General features: G+C 44.2%; 1 protein-coding gene across 10 annotated transcripts in view; it reads left to right on the top strand.

The window, feature by feature from the left end:
• The window catches only part of LOC126161794 (ADP-ribosylation factor-like protein 2-binding protein), a 114,447-nt gene that overhangs the window by 52,711 nt on the left and 38,939 nt on the right, over positions 1 to 22,797 (top strand). The window contains exon 2 of one of the 10 annotated variants that reach the window (XM_049917884.1): positions 6,741 to 6,894. The exons of the other annotated variants lie outside the window; for them this stretch is intronic. The gene's annotated coding sequence lies outside the window, so the exon portion shown is untranslated. The remainder of the gene's footprint in view (positions 1 to 6,740; positions 6,895 to 22,797) is intronic. 10 annotated transcript variants of the gene reach the window in all.

Raw genomic sequence — 22,797 nt, 5'->3', positions numbered from 1 at the left:
CCGGTCGAGCTCTTCCTTTACCTGAGGGCGGAGAGCCAAGGGGATCTGCCTCGCGCGTAGAAAACGCGGGCGAGCAGACGCCTTCAACGTTAAGTGAGCTTCAAAATCTGAAACACGCCCCAGGCCCTCCTCAAAAATATCTGGAAAGTCTGAGATCAAAGATTCGAATGAGTGATAGGGAACGTCTTCGGAGACCAACTGTATGGTGTCAGCGATAGAAAAACCGAAAGCTTGAAAGGCATCCAGGCCAAAAAGGTTAGCGGAGCTCGCATCACTGACAACAATAAAAGTAATAGGCCGAGTGACTGATTTGTAAGTCACGTCGGTAGTGAATTGACCCAGGAGGGGAATGAACTGTTTACCATAACCGCGTAGACGCCGGTAAACTGGCGCCAACGAGGGCGATCCAAGGTCGGAATACGTTTGTGCATTCAACAACGAAACTGCCGCGCCCGTATCTACCTGCAGTTGTAACCGGCGCGACCGAACCGACACCTCGATAAAGAGTTTGCGTGCCGATGCGTCGGGAGCCTGGCCCGATGAAACTTCCTGGATGTCAACGTCCATGTCCTCTGTACTTGCTTCCTTCGATTCCTTTGAGGCTGAGCGGCAAACTTTAGCAATGTGACCGTTTTTATGACATTTGCGACAAACGACCCAACGCTGGGGGCACTTTGACCGATCGTGATGTATATAGCACGACGCACAGGACGGCAACAGGGGCCGGTGGCCAGAATTCTGTTTACGCGCCGCGCGGGAGCAGCCATAACAGCCGGATTGTACCGCTCGCACGTCGTCCACCCCGGACACAGTGGAGGCGGCCGCGCCGCCCTGAACCTCCGCGACGTCGCACCACGCCTCCAGCTGTTGACCTGCTGCGTGAGAGACTTCATACGATTGAGCAATGGACAGGACTTCCTCGAGGGAAGGGTCTTCTAACTGCAGGGCCCGTTGCCGGACCTCCCGATCAGGGGCCGAACGAACAATGACGTCGCGGACCATAACATGGGCATACGACTCCCACAACTGCTCTGTGACAAAATGACACTTGCGACTAAGACCGTGCAGGGTAGCGGCCCACGCCCGGTAAGACTGATGGGGCTGTTTCTTGCATTGATAGAACTCGACCCTAGCCGCCACAACATGCGTGCGGCGGCGATAATATGAAGACAGCAATGAACACAATGCGTCAAACGACAAGGATGAGGGTTCCTGCAACGGCGCTAGCTGCCGCAAAACTTGATACAGCGAGGGAGATATCCACGACAAGAAGAGAGCACGACATACCTCCGCATCGGCAACATGAAACGCCTGGAAATGCTGCCGAAGGCGATGTTCATATGCGTCCCAATCCTCCGCCGTCTCGTCATACGGGGGAAAGGGAGGAGGAAACTGCGCCGGAGCAGACGGCGTGGAGAGCAACGCCGGAAGCACTTGTTTCATGGTGGCCATGAGCTCCGTCTGCTGCGCAACCAAAACCCGCACCAAATCCTCCATGCCGTGGAGAAACTGTGAAACCGGAACAACGACGCAACACGCGAAAGAACGACCCTACTCGTCGCCAATTGTGTAGTAACACTGTTCACGTTACGTCGCACTTCACTTAGCGTAGACCTGGACTGTGTCCTAGGCATGCCCGATGTTGACTGACTGCGCACGGCCTGTCCTGCCGGAGTTGTTGTTGTTGTTCTTGTTACTCTGGCAGAGGTCGCATCCGAATTCTCGCGTGCCCTCTGGTGGACGGGACTCTACTGGCGGCAACTACCGTCCGTGATGCGCCGTGCCAATGTGCGCCTCCCGCGATCTTTCTGGTGGCTACTACACACATGACACACAAACTGCCTATTGGCTTCTGTCTCGGGTTCTTCGGCTGACGTTCATCTAATTGGAAGATCCCGAGACAGAAGCCAATAGGCAGTTTGTCAACAAGTGGCCACGAAAGCCTTAACAATTTTGTATCACATGATGCAGTTCAAAACCAAACAGTCAAAATGTAAGCAGATTAAGACTGTACACAACAACCAAGGTATAGAAGAAGTTGACTCAGTCAAATTTGTAGGTTTAAATGTAGATAAAAATTTGAGCTGGCAGGTACATGTTGAACACCTGGCAAACAAACAGAGCAGCTTTGCATTTGCAATGCAAATATTATCAACTGCAACTGACATGGACACATCCATTATTAGGTATAGTATTGTTTTTTTGGGTAACTCGCCAAACACAGTGTCGATACTAAAAATACAGAAAAAAATAATTCGAAATATATGCACTGCATATCACAAAGAACCATGTCGACCATTATTTAGAAAACTTAAAATATTAACTCTGCCATCTTTATACGTATATGACATTATTCTATTTTTGTACACCAGACATGAATTATTTGAGGGAAACCATTTTGTTCATTTTCCCACCCACCGCCTCAAACTGTATGCCCAGAGACCTCAATACATGGGAATGAAAATTTGTAATAAATTAAAAGGGAACAAGTTGATGCAGATGAATTTAGATTCAATTAGATGCAGATGAATTTAGGTTCACTTAAAAGAAAGCTATATGAGGTACTGACACTGAAGTGTTACTCAGTGGATGAATTCATGTGGGACAAACTGGAAATTTGAGCTGGATACAATGTGTTGCACATTCCAAGAAATATCCTGATAGTGTTATTATTTATTATACTGCTATTATTTATTAATGTAAAAATCATTGTAGCTGTGTTATAAATTTTTGACATGTCTCCTGTATGCAAACCAAATGGATTGCAGATGTATGTCATGAATGAATAAAACACTATTCATAACACAATTCACAAAATTCCTTAAGCTTTTTCTGCTGCTTTAGGAATTTGGACCTGGGGTTAATGCTGTTACTGTCTTTTGGCATCTTAATTTCTTCTGTAATTTTTCTATATTTTCTGTTGTAATATTAGCTGTTATAGAGTTGTATCTGATTACTTTCTTGGTTGTATTTTTTGTTTTAGGTGGGAGAAATTATAATTTAATAATTGAAAGATAATGATTTCAATCAAATTCACCATTTCTGATTAACTCAACATTCATAATTTCCATGATATTCTTTTTAGATATGACTGTGTGTTAGAGTTGAATTCTACTAGGTTTGAACTTGTAGACATCCAAGTTTTGGCTTTTCTTGGTAGATTGTGAAAATGTGTGGACATCAGCTTTAACTGGAACATTTTCAGTCTTTCATCATTTCTGTTTGTTCTTAAGTGTCCTGTTTATTCGCCTACAATATTCTTAAATTTCTTTTCCTTCTAAACTTGCAAACTGAAGTCACCAGAGAGTATTTTAGTGTTTTTTTAGGTTTGTTTGAGATTTCTAAAAGGTTGCAATATTGATCTACTTTCTCCCTTTCATCTACCTTCTGATAGCATCATTCATAGATACATGGTGATTTTTAATGGTATAGCTTTTATTTTTGCACTTTATCATTAATGTGGACATTATTTCTAGTTTTGATGTAAATTCTGTTGTACTGTCTATGATTTTTTTGTTTACGGAAAATGCTGTTTCAAACAGTGACATGTTTTGCATTAGTCTCACTGCTGGTTCCCTTTATAAATTCTGTAATGTTGTGTATCAACTACATTCTCATGTAAGAATCTTGTTTATTTACATTAACTATCAGCTGGGTCAGTTGAACCGAGGGTTTTTTTTCTCTCTTTTCCTTTTGTTTTCTTATTTTTCATTTTTGTCTTCATCTTTGCCTTCCTTTGTTTAGTTATTTCTCCTTTCCAGCTTCCCTCATGGTTCATAATGACACTGTTAATTCCACTTCCCATTTCTTGACCTCTCAGTCTACCTTTACGTCTCACTCTGTCCTTCTGCGATATCTGGGCAGAAGCTGACACAGTGCTTACCGGTGTACTACCTTTGAACTGCTACTCTTCCTGGTGTCATCCCCTTCATCTTCGTCAGATCTCCACTTATTCTCATTACAGGTATGTCCATTTCTGACTGACCTGTCCCTTCTTACCAACCTATCCGTCATTCTTTCCTGATCAAGGAACTAATGGGTATTTACGGTAGTTGACTTTATCAACTGAAACATTGTTCACAAGCTGTTACTTTCATTAGATTTGCTTGTAGGGTTTTGAGGTAATTTTTCTAACATGATGCTCTTGTCATATTTGGACCTTGTTTTAGTGTAAAAGATAATAAGCAAAGGATTAGGTTCTACCTTTGAACATATTTGTAATGGGTGTATATCTGAGAACCAAGCTATAACCCTAAGTTTAATGCCACAGAACATAACTTGAAATTCAGTCTAGAATGTAGAGCACAACTCACCCACTTTCCTTGTCAACTCTTATCTTCTTCTTCTTCTTCTTCTTCTTCTGTCCATACAAATTCTTAATACCCTAGATATTATTCTGAAATATTAGCTTCTGTCATAACATTTTTAACTAATTCAGTTGTTGTTGTTTTAAGAGTGTCTGTCGGCAGTTTCAGAGGCAGTAATATGAAGTTCTTTTTTCAGAAGTTTCCTTCCACATACTTACAAATTACTTTTCTCCAAAGTACTGTACTTTTACTAATACACTGCTCCACAAAACTTAAGGACGAGATAAATGAAGTAACACAACATATTTTACAATTCAGCAGAACTGAATGAAAGTACCGGAGCAAGTTAAGAGAGGTCTCCCAGTCATGCACAAGAAGCTGAACATCACATGATGTGAGGTCAGCGTGACTAAAGCGTTAACTTAGAATGACAAAGTGTGAAGAGTGTAGCCCAGGAGGTAGTATCACTCACAGCATTGTTTCACATGCATGGGGAGAGTTCTGAATCGCAGGCATTGCTGCCCAAAGGAGAGGAGGTTGTTAGTCATGATCAGCTACAGCAGCAGATTACTGCTGCATAGTGCAACGGGTAAGTAGTGACCAACATCAATCAGCAGGTGCAACTGCAACCATGTGCAACAAGACTCAAAGGCACGCAATGTCGCACTCCACAGTGTCACAGCAACTACATGGGAGTGGTGTCTCTGCCCAACGATCAGTACATTGTATTCTGTTGATAGCAGAATATTGGTGGCACTGTTTGTGATGGTGCCAGGAGCATAGGGACTGGACCAGTGAGGAGTGTGGTCGCATGTTCTTCTTGGATGAGAGCAGACTCAGTCTGAGTTATGATTCAGGACATACCCTCATATGGTGAGAAGTAGGAGCACGTAGTGCACTCGTGAACATTGTTGAACTTGATCGTTTTGGTGGTCCATGCATTCTCTTGTGGGGAGGCATGATGTTGCGTGGATGTACAGGCATCTAAATTTTCCACTTCTGGGATTGGAATGACTCCTTATGCTCTCCCTTAAAACCCGCATCCTTTCATCTTTCCCTCTCCTTCCCTCTTTCCTGATGAAGCAACCTTGGGTTGCGAAAGCTTGAAATTTGTGTGTGTGTTTGTGTGTTTTTTATTGTGTCTATCTACCAGCGCTTTCTCGTTTGGTAAGTCACAGCATCTTTGTTTTTATATATATTTTTCCCATGTGGAATGTTTCTTTCTGTTATATTCATATCTTTTTAGATATGTTTTCTTGCTATTTGCAGTCTACATTTTATCTCCTCTCTGCTTCTGCCATTGTCAGTTAACGTGCTGCCCAAACAGCAAAATCTGTTCTGCTACTTTCAGTGCCTTATTTCGCCTCTAATTCCCTCCTTGTTGTCCCCTTTTATTCATCCACACCCCATACCCCATTACGCTTGTTTCACTTTTGATGATGATTATCTTCCAAACTGCTTTCCACGTATTGTCCATTCCATTCAGCTGATCTCCAAGCCCTTTGCAATCTCTTGACAGATTTACAATGATGTAAATAAATCATTTGTTTCTTCTCTATGCGCCTTGATCCGTTTCTGAAATTATCCTATCAATTTCCTAACTTCTCCTTAGTTTGCTGTAATGCTCACTCATTGCAAAGGTTGAATAGCATGACCAAGTGCAACCTTGTCTCATTTCCTCCCTCCCTTTCACATTCATTGACTTGTAACTGCAGTCTGGTTTTTTTACAAGTTTTTCTTTTTGTCTCTGACAACTTGAGTATTCCAACACGTGTATTCCAGTCAAAACTGTAAAGAGCTTTCTATAAATTTACAGTGCTACAAATGTAGGTTTACCTATTTTTATCATCTAAAATAAATCTTAGTGTAGGTATTGCCCTTCGTGTTCCTTTGTTACCCCAGGTCAACATCTACCAGTCCTTCAATTCTTTTGTAAATAATTCATGTTAGTATTTTACAGCGAAGACGTCTTCTAAAGGTTCAATGAAACACCTGACAGTTGCTGCATTTTTTGGTATTGGGATTATTACATTCTTCTACATATACATCTACATATATACTCCGCTAGCCACCAAGCAGTGTGTGGCGGAGGGCACAATTCGCACCAAAGTCATATTCCGCTCTCCCCCCCCCCCCCCCCCTGTTCCACTCGTGGATCTTCTTACATATAAATGTATTCTACTAAACTATATTCAACTTATCTGTTCCTCTTTTCAAATTTTCTTGTCTACGTACCTGATTAAGGGCTCTTAACACTCCAAGTTGTCAGTTTTATTTTTCCTGGTAACATCATCTTCCTGGGCAGTCCCACACAGAGGTATGAATGGTGGAGTTTTTTACCTCTGGAATACTTTCCATTAGAGTATGCAATGAGCGTTTAATGAGCTTTGTGTTCTGGGGAAATACAATGATCGTTGTTTTTCTTACTTTCAGCCTTGCCACTGTATCAACATAGAATGTCTTTGTTGGCTATATTGCAAGGCCAGTCACTGATCTGAATTGTTGGCCCTGCAACTACTGAAAAGCCTGCTGTCCCCTTGCAGGAGCCTTTCTGGAGTGATGGACTGCATATGTAACTGAATACACTGTATGTATATGAAGAACAGAATTTTAGTAACGTACTTGGAATATTGCTTCATACCGTATGTCATCCACCATGGTGTAGAAGTTATAGTTGGTTGCTGGTGACATGCAGGTCACCAGTTTGATTCGTGCCTCCTACAATGATTTATGTTTAGCTTGTTTGATTCATGGAAGGTTCTGGCACTTAACTTGCATATCGACTCCTTTAATTTGCTAGAACATGTCGTGTTTGATTAAGTAAGAGCACACACTGCTGAGACAGGAAGTTCAGCTCTGTCAGTACATTTGTGTGTGCTCATCGAACATACTCTAAATGTGAGGTGTTAGTTCTTGTTCATGACCTTGCTCTTGTGATTGGTACTCAATTCTAGAGTCTATGTGACATAGTTTGGTGGAGAGGTGAGGTATCTCATTGTCATGGCTTAAATAAGGCAACTCATAAACTGTTACCTTATCAGGCAGGAACATGAGTACTAACAGTACATCCTAGTCTGCACTGTCAAGGCACTATTGTATACAAATATGACAGTGAGTCAAATCCTCACTAGATATCCAGCAATGTGTTTGTGTGACAATAAAATGGCTGAAGGAATTTGTCCATGTTGTTAACTGCAGCAGGCAGGATAGAATGATATGTCTTACCAAAGCATACTTTTACTTTGACTTGAAAGCCCAGTAGTTGTTTCAGAACAGTGAGGAAAAATTCCGAGCTGGGAAATTAAGAAAACGTTGGGCAACAGGCAGTAACTGTTCCTCACAGTCATAGGACAACTGAGGAACAGAGCCCAATACAATGAGGGAAGATACAGTTTTATATACCGAGTGTTTTGACACCATGTTAGATAGTGAACCCAGATGTGATGGAATATGACAATGTATGACACCTCATGATTGGCATGACAGAGGATGTGTAACAAGAGTTCCATTTGAATGCAGCATTGTTTATTCAATAAGTTTTTCAGTTGTTGGCACTTACCTCTACAAGGGAAATCAAGATTGAGGAATTGAAGTGGAAAGGTTATGCTTATGCCATGACTGACAGACAACATTCTAGATTCTCAACTTGCTACCTCACCAATTTAATTCCTGTTCAGAAAAATAGACATTTCAAGAATGAAGGATAGTGTGCTCGCATGTTTCTATTGTGGAAAATGTATGCAATGCTTGTTATAAAGGAAGAAGAAGCTGTTATATGTCAAATTATGGGGCAGTTGTATGCATGCCATGTGACAGAAGGTGACTATAGCTGACCTGAGGGATAAAGCCCACTGCTGTACTTTGGCAGTGGCGACTCTCCAATATGCTGCATTCATTCACCATCAGCACACAGAGGTTGGGGTGTCATGATGAGTGTCATTGAATACTTGTTATTGCCAGCTGAAGAAGATTATTCCATATTTCAAAGATCGTTGTGCTGAAGATTGAAGCTGGGAAGTACGTCGGTTTTACTGCAACCTGTGTTGTAACAATAATTGTCAATAACAGAACACAGTCCTTCGAATTAACTGTTTTACAAGAATGCAGCTATGATGTTATCCGTGGATGAGACCTCTTGCAGGCAACACAAGCAGTCATAGACTGCTTAAGATTGATAATGCTAGTGCTACAAGTTTGTGTAACAATGATTATTTTGGGTGTTTTTCAACCATGGAGGACATCTTATGTTACTGGTATCACATTGATAAGTTATAGTCAGTAGTGTGGATTCTCAGTTTAATTGTGGAACTGTAGTCAAATGCAAAAAGGTAGTCAGTCTTGCAAAAGAAATCTGTATGCCAGTGACAGTCATCACTATCACAACTGAAGAAAGGGAGCTGTCGGTCACTAGATGGTATGGACAGCTGCAACTTATTCCTAAAGGGTATGTGCATAGTCACAGCTGAACCATTCTAGGAAGGTCAGCTCAGTGCAGTTGATGGAGAACCATGCGACACTGCCATTACCAACCAAACACTGGAGTACTCTACTACCCAGTTGTCAATAGGTTGACTGAGTAACAGTGTTGGAGAGTGTTAGCTATTCTTTGTCAGTTATTCAGTGCATTCAAGTCTGGAGTCTTGATAAAGCAGACCAGGCAATCCAATGTGAAACACCATGTCGACAATGGGGATCATCCCCCCTCAATTCAGTACTCGTATCCCCCCTGCGGGTCCGGGGATTAGAATAGGCCCGAGGTATTCCTGCCTGTCGTAAGAGGCGACTAAAAGGAGTCCATCCCCCTCACGGGGGTAGTTAGCGCCTGTGTCCGGAGACAGACGGTTTCACGACCTATAATTGTGGTCTTTTTGGTTTTTCACTTCTCGTTTCTTCCTTCCTTTTGTTGGTTCCTTTCTTTGCTCTTCTCCACTCACTGTCTTCCTTACTCTTTCCCTTGACTTCTCCTTGCCTTCTCATTGCCTTCTGTCTCCTTGCCTTCTCATTGCCTTCTTCTCCTTGCCTTCTCATTGCCTTCTTCTCATTGCCTTCTTCTCCTTGCCTTCTTCTCCTTGCCTTCTCTGGTCTCCGCCTCGGCGTTTGAGACAGTCTGTCCTCTTTCTCCCTCTCTCTCTTCTTTTTCCTCTTCTTCCTTCCTCCCTGTGCGTGCCTGAAGGCCGACCCACGCGTTCGCACGCGTAGCCGGTGACGGGGTAACACGTAAGTCCCCGCCCTGGGTAGACATGTAAGGCACGCGCGTACCCCCTGGTAAAGGCCAGGCCCGGGGAGGGGTGATTGCCTGAGCTGATACCTTCTGACCATGCCGATTGGTCCCTCCGTCTGTTTCTCGGGAGGTGTGACCTGAGGTGTAAACATTCACCTAAGGCGGGAGTGCCCTGTGAGAGGGTCCCCACAAGGAAGGAGCGCGCCATCGGAGACGCTGGCAATCATGGGGGATTCCTCCACAATGGATTCTACTCCATCTCTTTCGACTTCTGCCCAAAAACGTAAACGTGACCAGCCACCAGTGACAAAAGTACTACCGCCTGCCCCACAGTTCCTCGTCGTTTCTCGATCTGAGGACGGAAAGGATTTTTCCTCTGTCAACCCTTTCGTTATCCAGAAGGGCGTAGATGCCATAGCCGGATCTGTCAAATCTTGTACCAGGTTGCGTAACGGTACCTTATTACTAGAAACTGAGAGTGCCTTTCAGGCACAAAAACTGCTTTGGGCCACACTCCTGTACACGTTCCCTGTCCGGGTGGAGGCCCACCGAACTTTGAATTCGTCTCGTGGTGTAGTCTATACTAGCTCCCTCGACGGATTGACTGACGAGGAGATTCAATCTTTCCTCGCTGAGCAGGGTGTGACGGCTGTCCATAGGGTCATGAAAAAGGTCAACAATGACCTTCTACCGACCCGGACTCTTTTCTTGACCTTCGATAGTGTTAAGCTGCCATCGCGCATCAAGGCGGGCTACGAGGTTATTTCTGTTCGCCCTTATGTCCCGACACCTACGCGCTGCTACCAGTGTCAGCGTTTCAATCACACTCGACAGTCTTGTTCCAATGCGGCTAAATGTGTCACTTGTGGCAGGGATGCCCATGAGGGTGACTGTCCACCTCCGTCTCCTCGTTGTGTTAACTGTCAGGGTTACCATGCCGCATCCTCCCGCGACTGTCCTGTCTATAAGGAAGAACGCTGTATCCAAGAAATTCGGGTCAAAGAGATAGTGTCCACCTCGGCTGCTCGCAAGCTATTGGCTAGTAGGAAGCCCGCGCTGCTCCCAGCGGAGAAATACAGTACTGTCCTCGCCTCTCCTCGGACTACCAGGGAGGTAGCAACCCAGACATGCGATTTGACCTTCAGCACCACGGTCGTCCGTTCGGCCAGTGCTAAGATCGCGCGGTCGACGTCTCCTCTTCCTCCCATCACCCCACAGACACCAGCCCCTTCATCAGCTTCTGCTAAGACGAAGACCCTGAAGTCAGATGCACGGGCCTTCAAGAAGGAACCACCCCGTGCAGACTTCCTACGTACCTCGACCTCCCAGCCTTCGACCGGTACTTCCACCAAACGTCCTTCCAAAAAGGCTCATAGGAAGCACAGTTCTCCTTCTCCGCCACGGCGCATTTCTTCTCCTGCGCCACCCAGCGGTTGCCGCCCCAGGCCGTCATCCGTTTCGCCTGGCCGCGCCGCTGGTAGCCGTACGTCTGGCCGTTCACCGGCGGAGGAAGCTCCCCCTCCCGGCCATCCTCCCGAGATGGCCGATGAACCTATAGACCAAATGGACGATGACTGTCCGCCTACTGATAGCGGCGGCAGTGCTCGCTCGAAACCAGGCCCTCAGCGGCCTTCAAGGTGACCCTTCTTTCATCTTCCTTTTCTTACGATGGCACTTATTCACTGGAATATTCGCAGCATTTGCTCCAACTGAGAGGACTTGAAGTTGCTGCTCCGCTTGCACCGTCCGCTCGTCGTAGCCCTCCAGGAAACGAAGCTACGCCCATGCGATCAAATTGCCTTGGCACACTACACCTCTGTGCGTTTTGACCTGCCCCCAGTGGTAGGTATCCCAGCTCATGGAGGGGTTATGTTGCTGGTCCGGGATGATATTTACTACGATCCCATCACGTTGCACACCAGCCTGCAGGCAGTTGCCATCCGCATTACTCTCCCCACTTTTACGTTTTCCTTTTGTACCGTTTACACTCCATCGTCATCTGCCGTTACCAGGGCAGACATGATGCAACTTATTGCTCAGCTACCTGCACCATTTTTGTTAACTGGAGACTTCAATGCCCACCATCCCCTTTGGGGCTCTCCAGCATCCTGCCCGAGGGGCTCCTTGTTAGCAGACCTTTTCAACCAGCTCAATCTTGTCTGCCTCAATACTGGAGCCCCTACTTTTCTTTCGGACACATCTCACACCTATTCCCATTTAGACCTCTCTATATGTACTCCCCAACTTGCACGCCGGTTTGAGTGGTATGCACTTTCTGATACATATTCGAGCGACCGCTTCCTGTGTGTTATCCATCTCCTGCAGCATACCCCCTCTCCGTGCTGCTCTAGTTGGAACATCTCCAAGGCAGACTGGGGGCTCTTCTCTTCCAGGGCGACCTTTCAGGATCAAACCTTCACAAGCTGCGATCGTCAGGTCGCACACCTTACGGAAGTCATTCTCGCTGCTGCTGAATATTCCATCCCTCACCCTACTTCTTCTCCACGTCGCGTACCGGTCCCCTGGTGGAACGCAGCATGTAGAGACGCTTTACGTGCTCGTCGACGTGCTTTACGCACATTTAAACGCCACCCTACAGTGGCGAATTGTATCAATTATAAACGATTATGTGCTCAGTGTCGTCGTATTATCAAAGAAAGCAAGAAAGCCAGCTGGGCTGCTTTCACAAGCACCTTCAACAGTTTTACTCCTTCTTCTGTTGTCTGGGGTAGCCTGCGCCAGCTATCTGGCACTAAGGTCCACTCACCAGTTTCTGGCTTGAAGGTCGCGAATGAAGTCCTTGTGGCCCCTGAGGCTGTCTCCAATGCCTTCGGCCGCTTTTTCGCAGAGGTTTCGAGCTCCGCTCATTACCACCCTGCCTTCCTCCCCCGCAAACAGGCAGAGGAGGCTAGGCCACCTAACTTCCGCTCCTCGAATTGTGAAAGTTATAATGCCCAATTCACCATGCGGGAACTCGAAAATGCACTTGGCCGATCACGGTCCTCCGCTCCAGGGCCTGATTCTATTCATATTCAGATGCTGAAGAACCTTTCTCCTGCGGGTAAAGGTTTTCTTCTTCGTACATACAATCGCATCTGGATTGAGGGACATGTTCCCGCCTGCTGGCGCAAGTCTATTGTTGTCCCGATTCCTAAGCCGGGGAAGGACAAGCACTTGCCTTCCAGTTATCAACCTATCTCGCTTACCAGCTGTGTCTGTAAAGTGATGGAGCGAATGGTTAACTCTCGATTGGTTTGGCTGCTCGAGTCTCGACGCCTACTTACCAATGTACAATGTGGATTTCGTAGGCGCCGCTCTGCTGTTGACCATTTGGTTACCTTATTGACCTTCATTATGAATAACTTCTTGCGGAACCGCCCGACCGCGGCTGTGTTCTTTGATTTGGAGAAGGCTTACGACACCTGTTGGAGGGCGGGCATTCTCCGCACCATGCATACATGGGGCCTTTGCGGTCGCCTCCCTCTCTTTATTCGTTCCTTTTTAATGGATCGACAGTTCAGGGTACGTGTGGGTTCTGTCCTGTCAGACACCTTTCGCCAGGAGAATGGGGTGCCACAGGGCTCAGTTTTGAGCGTCGCTCTCTTCGCCATCGCGATCAATCCAATAATGGATTGCCTCCCAGCTGATGTATCAGGCTCCCTTTTCATGGACGATTTTACCATCTATTGCAGCGCGCAGTGTACACGTGTCCTGGAGCGCTGTCTTCAGCGTTCTCTTGACCGTCTTTACTCTTGGAGTGTCGAAAATGGCTTCCGTTTTTCTGCCGAGAAGACGGTCTGTATTAACTTCTGGCGCTACACAGAGTTTCTCCCACCGTCCTTACGACTCGGTCCCGTTGCTCTCCCAATCGTGGAGACAACCAAATTTTTAGGCCTTACATTTGACAGGAAACTTAGCTGGTCTCCACATGTGTCATATTTGGCCGCCCGTTGTACCCGTTCCTTAAATGTCCTCCGTGTTCTCAGTGGTATGTCGTGGGGAGCGGATCGAACTGTCCTACTTCGTCTATATCGGTCGATCGTCCGCTCCAAGCTGGATTATGGGAGCTTTGTATACTCCTCTGCACGGCCATCCATCTTATGCCGCCTCAACTCCATACAACATCAGGGTTTACGACTTGCGATCGGAGCATTTTATACTAGTCCCGTAGAGAGTCTTCATGCTGACGCTGGCGAATTGCCACTCACCTACCGGCGCGATATACTGCTTTGTCGGTATGCCTGTCGCCTACTGTCAATGCCCGACCATCCGTCTTATCGTTCCTTTTTTGACGACTCTCTCGACCGTCAATACGGGTTGTATGTCTCTGCCCTGCTATCCCCTGGAGTTCGCTTTCGTCGCCTCCTTCAACACCTTAATTTTTCGCTCCCTGCAACCTTTCGAGTGGGCGAGAGCCACACGCCACCTTGGCTCCAGGCTCAGGTCCGCGTTCACCTTGACCTCAGCTCGCTCCCAAAAGAGGTTACCCCCGGTTCGGTCTACCACTCCCGTTTTTTGGAACTTCGTTCGAAGTTCATCAACATGACTTTCATTTATACAGATGGCTCTAAGACCAATGACGGGGTCGGGTGTTCCTTTATTGTCGGGGCACAAAGTTTCAAATACCGGCTCCATGGCCATTGTTCGGTCTTCACAGCTGAGCACTTTGCCCTCTACCAGGCTGTTCTTTACATCTGCCGCCACCGACATTCTGCTTATGTCATCTGCTCCGACTCCCTGAGCGCCATCCAGAGCCTCAGTGATCCGTACCCGGTTCACCCTTTCGTACACCGGATCCAACGCTCTCTTCAGCAGCTGGTGGACGTCGGTTCTCCGGTTAGCTTTATGTGGGTTCCTGGCCATGTCGGTATCCCTGGGAACGAAGCTGCAGATGCCGCGGCCAAGGCTGCGGTCCTCCAGCCTCGGACAGCTTCTTGTTGTGTCCCTTCGTCCGATTTTAGCAGGGTCATTTGTCGGCGCATTTTATCACTGTGGCATGCCGATTGGGCTGCACTTATAGACAACAAGCTTCGGGCCTTAAAACCTCTTCCTGTGGCTTGGACGTCCTCCTCACGCCCTTCTCAGCGGGAGGAGGTAGTTTTGGCCCGGTTAAGAATTGGACACTGCCGGTTCAGCCATCGCCATCTGCTGACGGCTGCGCCGGCGCCGTTCTGCACATGTGGGCACTTGCTGACGGTTCGACACATTTTAATGTCCTGTCCTGATTTTAACACACTGCATCTAGATCTTAACCTGCCAAGTACTTTCGATGCCATTTTAGCGGATGACCCACGAGCAGTTGCTCGTGTTCTTCGTTTTATCAATTTGACAAACCTCTCTAAGGACATTTGATGCTGTTTTTTAATCCTATGCCTGTCAGTCTCTTTTATCGTGTTTTCCCTTTTAGTTGTTGTTGTCAACTTGTGCATCGCGGTGCATTCTTAGAGTAGTCAGGGCGCTAATGACCATTGAAGTTGTGCGCCCTAAAAAAAAAAAAAAATCAGCACTCGTATTCAATGTCTCCTGCTGATCAACTTATTTCCTTCGCATCCCGTCCGATAAGTGTCCCCTGACCTGGGGTTCTGGGTGACATTCCCGAACTTACTCCATTGTCCTAAATCTCTCCAATCCTTTCCCTTCAGCTCTCTGCCTTCCCCTTCAACCTTTCTGCTGTAGGAAGGAGCCATTAGCTCTGAAAGTTTGCATACATAAAACTTTTTTTTATGTGTGTGTCCTCTTGCCACTGCTTGGTGAGTAGATTTTTTTTATCTATCCGATTGTATTATATTGTCAAATATGGATTATTTTTGTTGTAAAGTTATCTGGACACATGTAACATGTCTAGGTGAACTCAAGTTAATTATTGGCCATCCCATTCCACCGTGACAGTTTTAGAATCATTCAAAGGAAGCCCATGATCAGTAGTGCAGAAATACCCAGATCATGCAATATTAGTTGGAGGTATGTTAACCTACCAGATATAGGCTGTGACGTCTGTGGATTCATTGAACGTGGTATGGACAGGTAACCTTGTGAAGAACTTTTGAACACATTTTCCAGAAACTATCTTGAGCAGCTAGTCCAGCAGTCCACATGCAATGGAAATATTTTACACCTTCTAGCTTTAAACAGGTCTGATCTTATCAGTGGTGTAAACATGGAGATCATCATGTCTTCATAGTGACAGTGGTTACTAAAGTTAATAAATCCACCAAGCAGATAATTGAATGTTAGCATCCCACTTAGTTCCAGTATGATGAATGTAGAGGAATTATGGGCAAAGCTTAATCACATTGTAAGTTGCCCCTGAAGAAAGATGTGCCAAGGAAGTGGATTAAGGATGGAAAAGACCCACCATCGCTTAATAACAAAATACAGAAATTCCTGAGGAAGCACATACTGCTGCACTCTCGGTTCCAAACAGAATTCGCAAATTATGATAGCCAAAAATTCATAAAAAGATTGGTGCCTGAAGCATACGACTACTACCACCATAATACCTTAGCAAAAGATTTTGCCGAGAACGCAAGAAATTCTGTTTCTGCAAAACATTTGCTAAGTGAGTTGTAAGCTTTTACTCGTTGACTAGTCGAGAGTGGCAGTAGAAGATAGCAAAATGATAGCCAAAGTTTTAAATCTTGCATTTAAGAAATAATTCACCCAGAATTTTGCTAAGTTTGATGGAATCAGAAGCAGATATTTTTGACCAGGTTTCTATAGATCTATCAGGCATTATGTAAGACACTGTAGAGAGTATGAACAATGGAAGTATATGCCTCAGTTACTGTGAGGACATCTGCTACCAATTCCTCCTTTAATACTCCATTTCACTGTATTGGAATTTTGCTTATGGGGAGATTTCTCAAGTTGACAAATGGAAATAAAAGGATAGTAATGTACAGTGATGACCTCACCTGCTACGCAGGTAACAAAGCTGTACTGACTGCTGGAGCTCTGGAAATTGACAGTATTTTTTTGTTGAAGACATAATTATCAATCTTGGAGTAGCATGTGTAATGATCTTTGATCATGGAGAAGTGTTTTAATTGAGGCTAGTGTTAGAAGTCATTCTGCAATGCAACATCTTTCACAGGATGATAACTGGAACCTGCAGATGAGTGGCATCACAGAATGTTTTAATAAGACGTTTTCAGACATTTCCTTGGTGTGTGTTCATCTTGAACTAGGAGACTGGAATGCAGTACTGCCTGTAGTGACATTAGCATACAACATACAAAGCAAGACATTACAGCTTCCATGCTGTTTTTCCTGAGCTAGTAAAAATTAAGTACAATTACCAGAAGTAGAGATCAGTGTGCATACACTGGATGAGACTCCATGTGTGAAATTCCCTGGCATGGATAACAAACTGAGGTGACACCAGCACAAAGATAAGTTAACTCTAAAGCTCAGGTCTGCTTGCTTTGCAATCTGAAAAATCACACATTGTGTTGACCCCCACATGTGACTGCTAACAAATTTAATGTGCATAGTCAGTACTGTCCTATTGCTTACATTTCCAGGGCGTACATCAGGCAGGAAATCAAAAAATGCTCAGATATTCAAAAACAAAATTAATGAATACCTCATTAGCCCCTTTCCTACAATTTGTCAAAATATTTGAACTTGGGGATGTAAGTTCTACAAAATTCCAATGTTCACTTAAACAGATCTTAAAAGCTGGTAGTGGTCTGTATGAAGATAGGTAAATGCTTAGTTTGACGTGTTAGAAGCAGCAGCTGAGCAGTAGAATAGAAGAAGCAGTGGCTCATTTTGGAAGATCTGGTCTACTAATATTCATAAACACATATAAAGTAATTTAAAAGTAATCCCATAATTATCAGTATGTAGAGATTAACACAAGTCGTAATTTGTTCTCATGTACTTTGCAGAAGTAACCTGCAGTGGCTGTTTCTATCTAACAATATATAAGTTAATAGTTCAGCATCCCTGAATGAAGGTTGTCCTCAAGATGGGCTTTATGGAACATGATGTGTGAATGAATGGAAATGAATTAATCAGTTATAATAGCTTCTTCTGTTTTGCTTCATCTGTTTCATGTGGGTATTATAGCAGAAAAGACATATTAGGATCATACTATTATAGGCAATGGTGAGATGCATCAGAATGCTTTTGGAAATTGATTACAGTGGATGAAGTAAAAGTAAATGTGAATTCCTTAAAGTATGAAACAGAGTATTAAATGCAATTTTAGTGTGTGAACCAGTACTCACATTTCACACTTGCCACTAGCCCCCCCCCCCCCCCCCCCCAAAAAAAAGTGCATTAATTGCTTTCTGTCATGTAAACCATTCAGAATAGGGCATATATCCATATGAGATTTTTGGTTCAAAAGATAGTTTCTCTCTCACCCCTGAATATTGACTGTTCCTCCTGGAACATCTTGTATTTTCTGTATGTCCTGGCTAGCTATTCTCTCATGTATAACCATAAACATACTGGATTTCATTTTCATTAAAGAGTTACTGATCATTTTTTTATACGTATCATATCAATGCAAATGAAATAACATGAATAATTTTTATTTCGATCTCAGGTACTAAATGTTTAACTTCATAGTTTTAATGCACCAGATTGTGAATTCATATTAATTGTGTTTTCATTTCTCCGTGTAATGATAATGAACGGCTTTCAGTGCCTTACAGGTACTCCACTTGTTTCTGCTGCTTACGATTGTGACAGTTTAATGATCCCAACAGTGGTTTATCTTATGGTGACTGCAGCTCTAATTTTCAATTTAATACAAGTTTTTATATGAGAATGCAGGCTTTTTCGTGGGTTTCATTTGTAATGGGATGAAATTTCCATGCTCAGTAGCTGAGCCAAATTAGCAACTTTCCAAATTATATCTCCAAAGTCATTTACTTCACATGAGGAGTACTGAAAGAAATGATACATATTAATTGCTAATATGTGTTGTTTTATAGTTTTGCCCAAGATTCTTTCAAGCATACACAGCAGTTTGCAGTCTGTTGTGACATCTCAGAGCCATTTTCTTGGCAAGTAGCAAATGATGGACGCTGACCACTAATCATATTGTAGAAGAGTCCCTAAAGAGTACCTAGAATTAATAAACAAAACTTACCCCTAATAAAAAAGCTAATGGCTCTGGTATCCACATTTGTGATATTTAATGCATTGGAAAAATTGCCTGGAATTCTTGTTGTGCCTCTCTGCTACAATTTGTCTAATAAACCGGTTTGATATAATATTTTCTCTGTTCTCAAGATTTGCTTTGTCTCCCTTCTGATGTTGAGAGAATGTTACCTCTTCTGCTCATTCTCTGTCAGCCAGTCACTCCTCCCTCATCTTCCTTCTCTTTTCTCAAGCCTTGTGGCATGTCTGATTGAACCATCCTCTCTTCTTCATTCTCTTCTTTCATGTAAATATATCCTCGGCTATACTTAGTACCGTGACCTTAACGTCGTCCCACTTTTCTTCTATGTTCTCTCTTGGTTCTAGGTTTTTGAGGGCCCCCAAAACAGTTTTTGATTTCTGTACCCTATTGTTCTTTAAATGCACATTCTCACAGTTTCCTGACATTCAGAGCAGGTTCTGCTGTCTCCCTCATCTTCCTATACATGTAGATGAACATCAGTTTAAGTCTACACACAATCAGAAAGTGGTGTGATACACAGTTGGCTTCTGGATACGACCTGATGTCTCTGTCTCTGTGGCTATAGTGCTTGTCCATTAAAGTGTGATCAATCTGGTTGGTAGTTCTTGCATCCGGTGAGCACCACGTTCCCTTATGTATTCTCTTATGTTTGAAGTCAGTCAGTCTTACTCTCAGGTTCTTTGAGATAGTCAAGGTTCTTTGAGATAGTCAAGTTGTTCACCCTCTGACCATTCTCATTGGTAATGTCGTGCAAACTGTGCCTTCCTATAGTTGGTGTATAAAATTCTTTTTTTCCTGCTTTTCTATTAAAATCTCTCACAATCTCTTGATATTTCTAGTTGGTGTGCTCTCAGTTGTTTGTTCTAGTTGTTCATAGAACTCTTTCTTTTCCTCAACTGTGTTATCCTCTGTTGGGGCATGGAGATTGATAAGTGTGATGTCTGTTACTTGGTTTCTGAGTACTGTGTAGGATATTCTTTTGTGAACAGCTTTGAATTCTGTAACTGAATTTGATACTTTGTCATGTGTCACAACACCAGTGATGAATTCATGTTTATCCACACACCCACCATAAAATAGTACATATCCATCTTCTTCATGATTACCCTCACCCAGCCATCTTGTCTCTTGTACTGCCACTGCAGATTTGCCTGCATGTATTTTCAAAAGACCACACGTGCAGCACTGTTAGACCATCTGTAGAGGGCCCCTCGTGTGTGTGTGTGTGTGTGTGTGTGTGTGTGTGTGTGTGTGTGTGTGTGTGTGACAGAGAGAGAGAGAGAGAGAGAGAGAGAGAGAGAGAGAGGGAGGGAGAGAGAGAGCTCTATTTATGACTAGCTGAACTACGCTAGCCTCGTTCTATACGTGTATTCTATACATGTATTGCTACAGCTCTTTGTGTACGTAATTGGTTCCTGCTGAATGTTACTTAAATACTGTGTTCAAGTTGTAAATGCTTCCACAGAACAAAGTTGTGTTCAATCCAGTGGTTGTGTTGTACTTATATCTAATTACAATGTGATTGGTGACTAGTGTGATCCTGTTCAAAATACTACTGTAAGTGCACCCATGTTATTGCACCCCGGATTGAGTTTTACCACTGTAGGAAACAAGAACATCAATCCTATCAATTATGGGCAGCTGAACTCCGTGAGTTATGTCATTGTCATTTTGTATCCGATGTGCATAAAGAGTATACTGATCAGATGGTGAGAGATGCTATCACTCATTTAGCTCTGGATCATAAGATGCGAGGGTATGCTCTCCAGTGTGAAAATCCATCCCTCTCTTAGGTTCTAGCTATTGCACAGTCGTTTGAGGTGTCGTGAGCTGTAGTTAAGTAAATTGAGTCATGCAATCCAATCCTCTCGCCCACACCAAACTTCAGATAGTTCACTGGGGAAAGACGTGGTTTTGGTGGTCCGAACATGATCACAGTGTCAAGACGCCCAGCTTTGATCCCAGCAGGAGCCGCAACAACTAAGTAAACATGCCAGTAAACAGCAAAGTACATGTTCCATGCTCCCATCCTGCTCTTATTGTTTCATTTACCATGAGTGCCCAGATCGCCCAAAATGCTTTGCTACCTGTCATAATTGCAACAGTTGTTTGTAATGCAGAAATTCAGCACAACAGTCTTGATGTGGGTATGGATGTAAACATTGCATCAGCTCTTCATTGATGATGTGTTTTTTCGTAAAGTTCTGCACACGCAGATGGATACAGGAGCTGTGGCAACCTCAGTAAACTCACAACTTATAAGGACTTAGACTCCTCTCTGCTTCTCCCTGTGTCCCAAAAGATAGTAAATTACAATAAACAAGGTATTCCTATCCTCAGCCAATTCTCACCCCAGTGATCTACAAGTCAGTAGTCCAGTCACATTTCTTGTTGCAGATACTGCATCTATGGAGAATCATTTTGGGTTAGATACTTTTAAGTTGTTTGGTTTTACCATTTCAGATGAAGTAAATTTATTGCCTGAATAAGTGCTGTGTACACAGTAAGATGCATTATGTTCTGAGTTTTTCTCTTTATTCTCTTCTGGCTTGGGGTGTGCCAACAGTTTCCATGTGTGCATTACCATGAAACCTTCTGCTCAGCCTCGTTTTTTTCCAGGCTCGTCCATTTGCAGTGGTACTCGGGAACAAGTCAAAGATAATTTAGATCACCTCAGGGAATCTGGCATTGTTCAACGTATTGCATTAAGTGGATGGTCTGCCCCCTTAGTTATAATAAAGAAACAATTAGACCAGTTATGCCATTGCGGCGATTTTAAGTATTCTGTGAACACACAGTCTTAGTGGATACATATCTGATACTGTGCTCAGACGAACTCTTTGCAAAGTTGTCAGGTGATCAGTGTTTCTCACAAATTGACTTGCTGGTGCCTATTTACAACTTCCTTTAGCATCGGAGTCACAATGTATGTTAGTTCACTGATACTTGTGGTTGCCTTTTAGAGTCGCCAGTGCTCTTGCTATTTTTCAATGTTTTTTTGGAACAACTTAAAGCGTCTGTGCCGGGTTGTGCGCACTGTTTGGATGACATTGTAGTTTCCCATGCCTCCACTAAGGAAAATTGTCCAAATCTCTGGTCTCTTTTTTTTCTTGTCCTCCAAGCGGCCAGGTTGAAGTGTAATTTAGAAAAATGTCAATTTTTTTTCAACCTTCAATTGTTTATCTTGGTTTGAAGTTTCTCGTGAGCGTCTCAAGCCCCTGAATCAACATGTTTCTGCTATTGTGTCACTTCCATGCTGTATGTCAGAAAGAGAACGTCAGGTTTTTTCCAGGCAAAGTTGCCTGCTACCATAAATTTTTACCTGGGGCAGTGACGGTTGTGCAGCCATTACACGGGTAGCTGTGCAAAAGGACTCAGTTTTGCTGGTTGCTGGCTTGCAAAACCCCATTTTACACCCTTGAGACCATGTTGCAGTCTGCAACCTGCTTAGTGACATACCAACCAGACCTCCACTTGGTTCTTGCAATGGGCGCTTCACAGTTCGGTTTGGGGGCAGTACTGGTTCACATGTATCCCAATGCCTCTGGGCGGCCTATTGCTTATGCCTCACAAATACTGATTACTGCTCAAGCTAGGTAATCTCAGAAAGAAAAGGAAGCTTTGGCTGTTGTTTATCTACACTCCTGGAAATTGAAATAAGAACACCGTGAATTCATTGTCCCAGGAAGGGGAAACTTTATTGACACATTCCTGGGGTCAGATACATCACATGATCACACTGACAGAACCACAGGCACATAGACACAGGCAACAGAGCATGCACAATGTCGGCACTAGTACAGTGTATATCCACCTTTCGCAGCAATACAGGCTGCTATTCTCCCATGGAGACGATCGTAGAGATGCTGGATGTAGTCCTGTGGAACGGCTTGCCATGCCATTTCCACCTGGCGCCTCAGTTGGACCAGCGTTCATGCTGGACGTGCAGACCGCGTGAGACGACGCTTCATCCAGTCCCAAACATGCTCAATGGGGGACAGATCCGGAGATCTTGCTGGCCAGGGTAGTTGACTTACACCTTCTAGAGCACATTTGGTGGCACGGGATACATGCGGACGTGCATTGTCCTGTTGGAACAGCAAGTTCCCTTGCCGGTCTAGGAATGGTAG

The sequence above is a fragment of the Schistocerca cancellata genome, chromosome 2, assembly GCF_023864275.1.
Source record: "Schistocerca cancellata isolate TAMUIC-IGC-003103 chromosome 2, iqSchCanc2.1, whole genome shotgun sequence".
Taxonomy (NCBI): Eukaryota; Metazoa; Arthropoda; class Insecta; order Orthoptera; family Acrididae; genus Schistocerca; species Schistocerca cancellata.
This window is presented reverse-complemented; position numbering and strand designations above follow the sequence as displayed.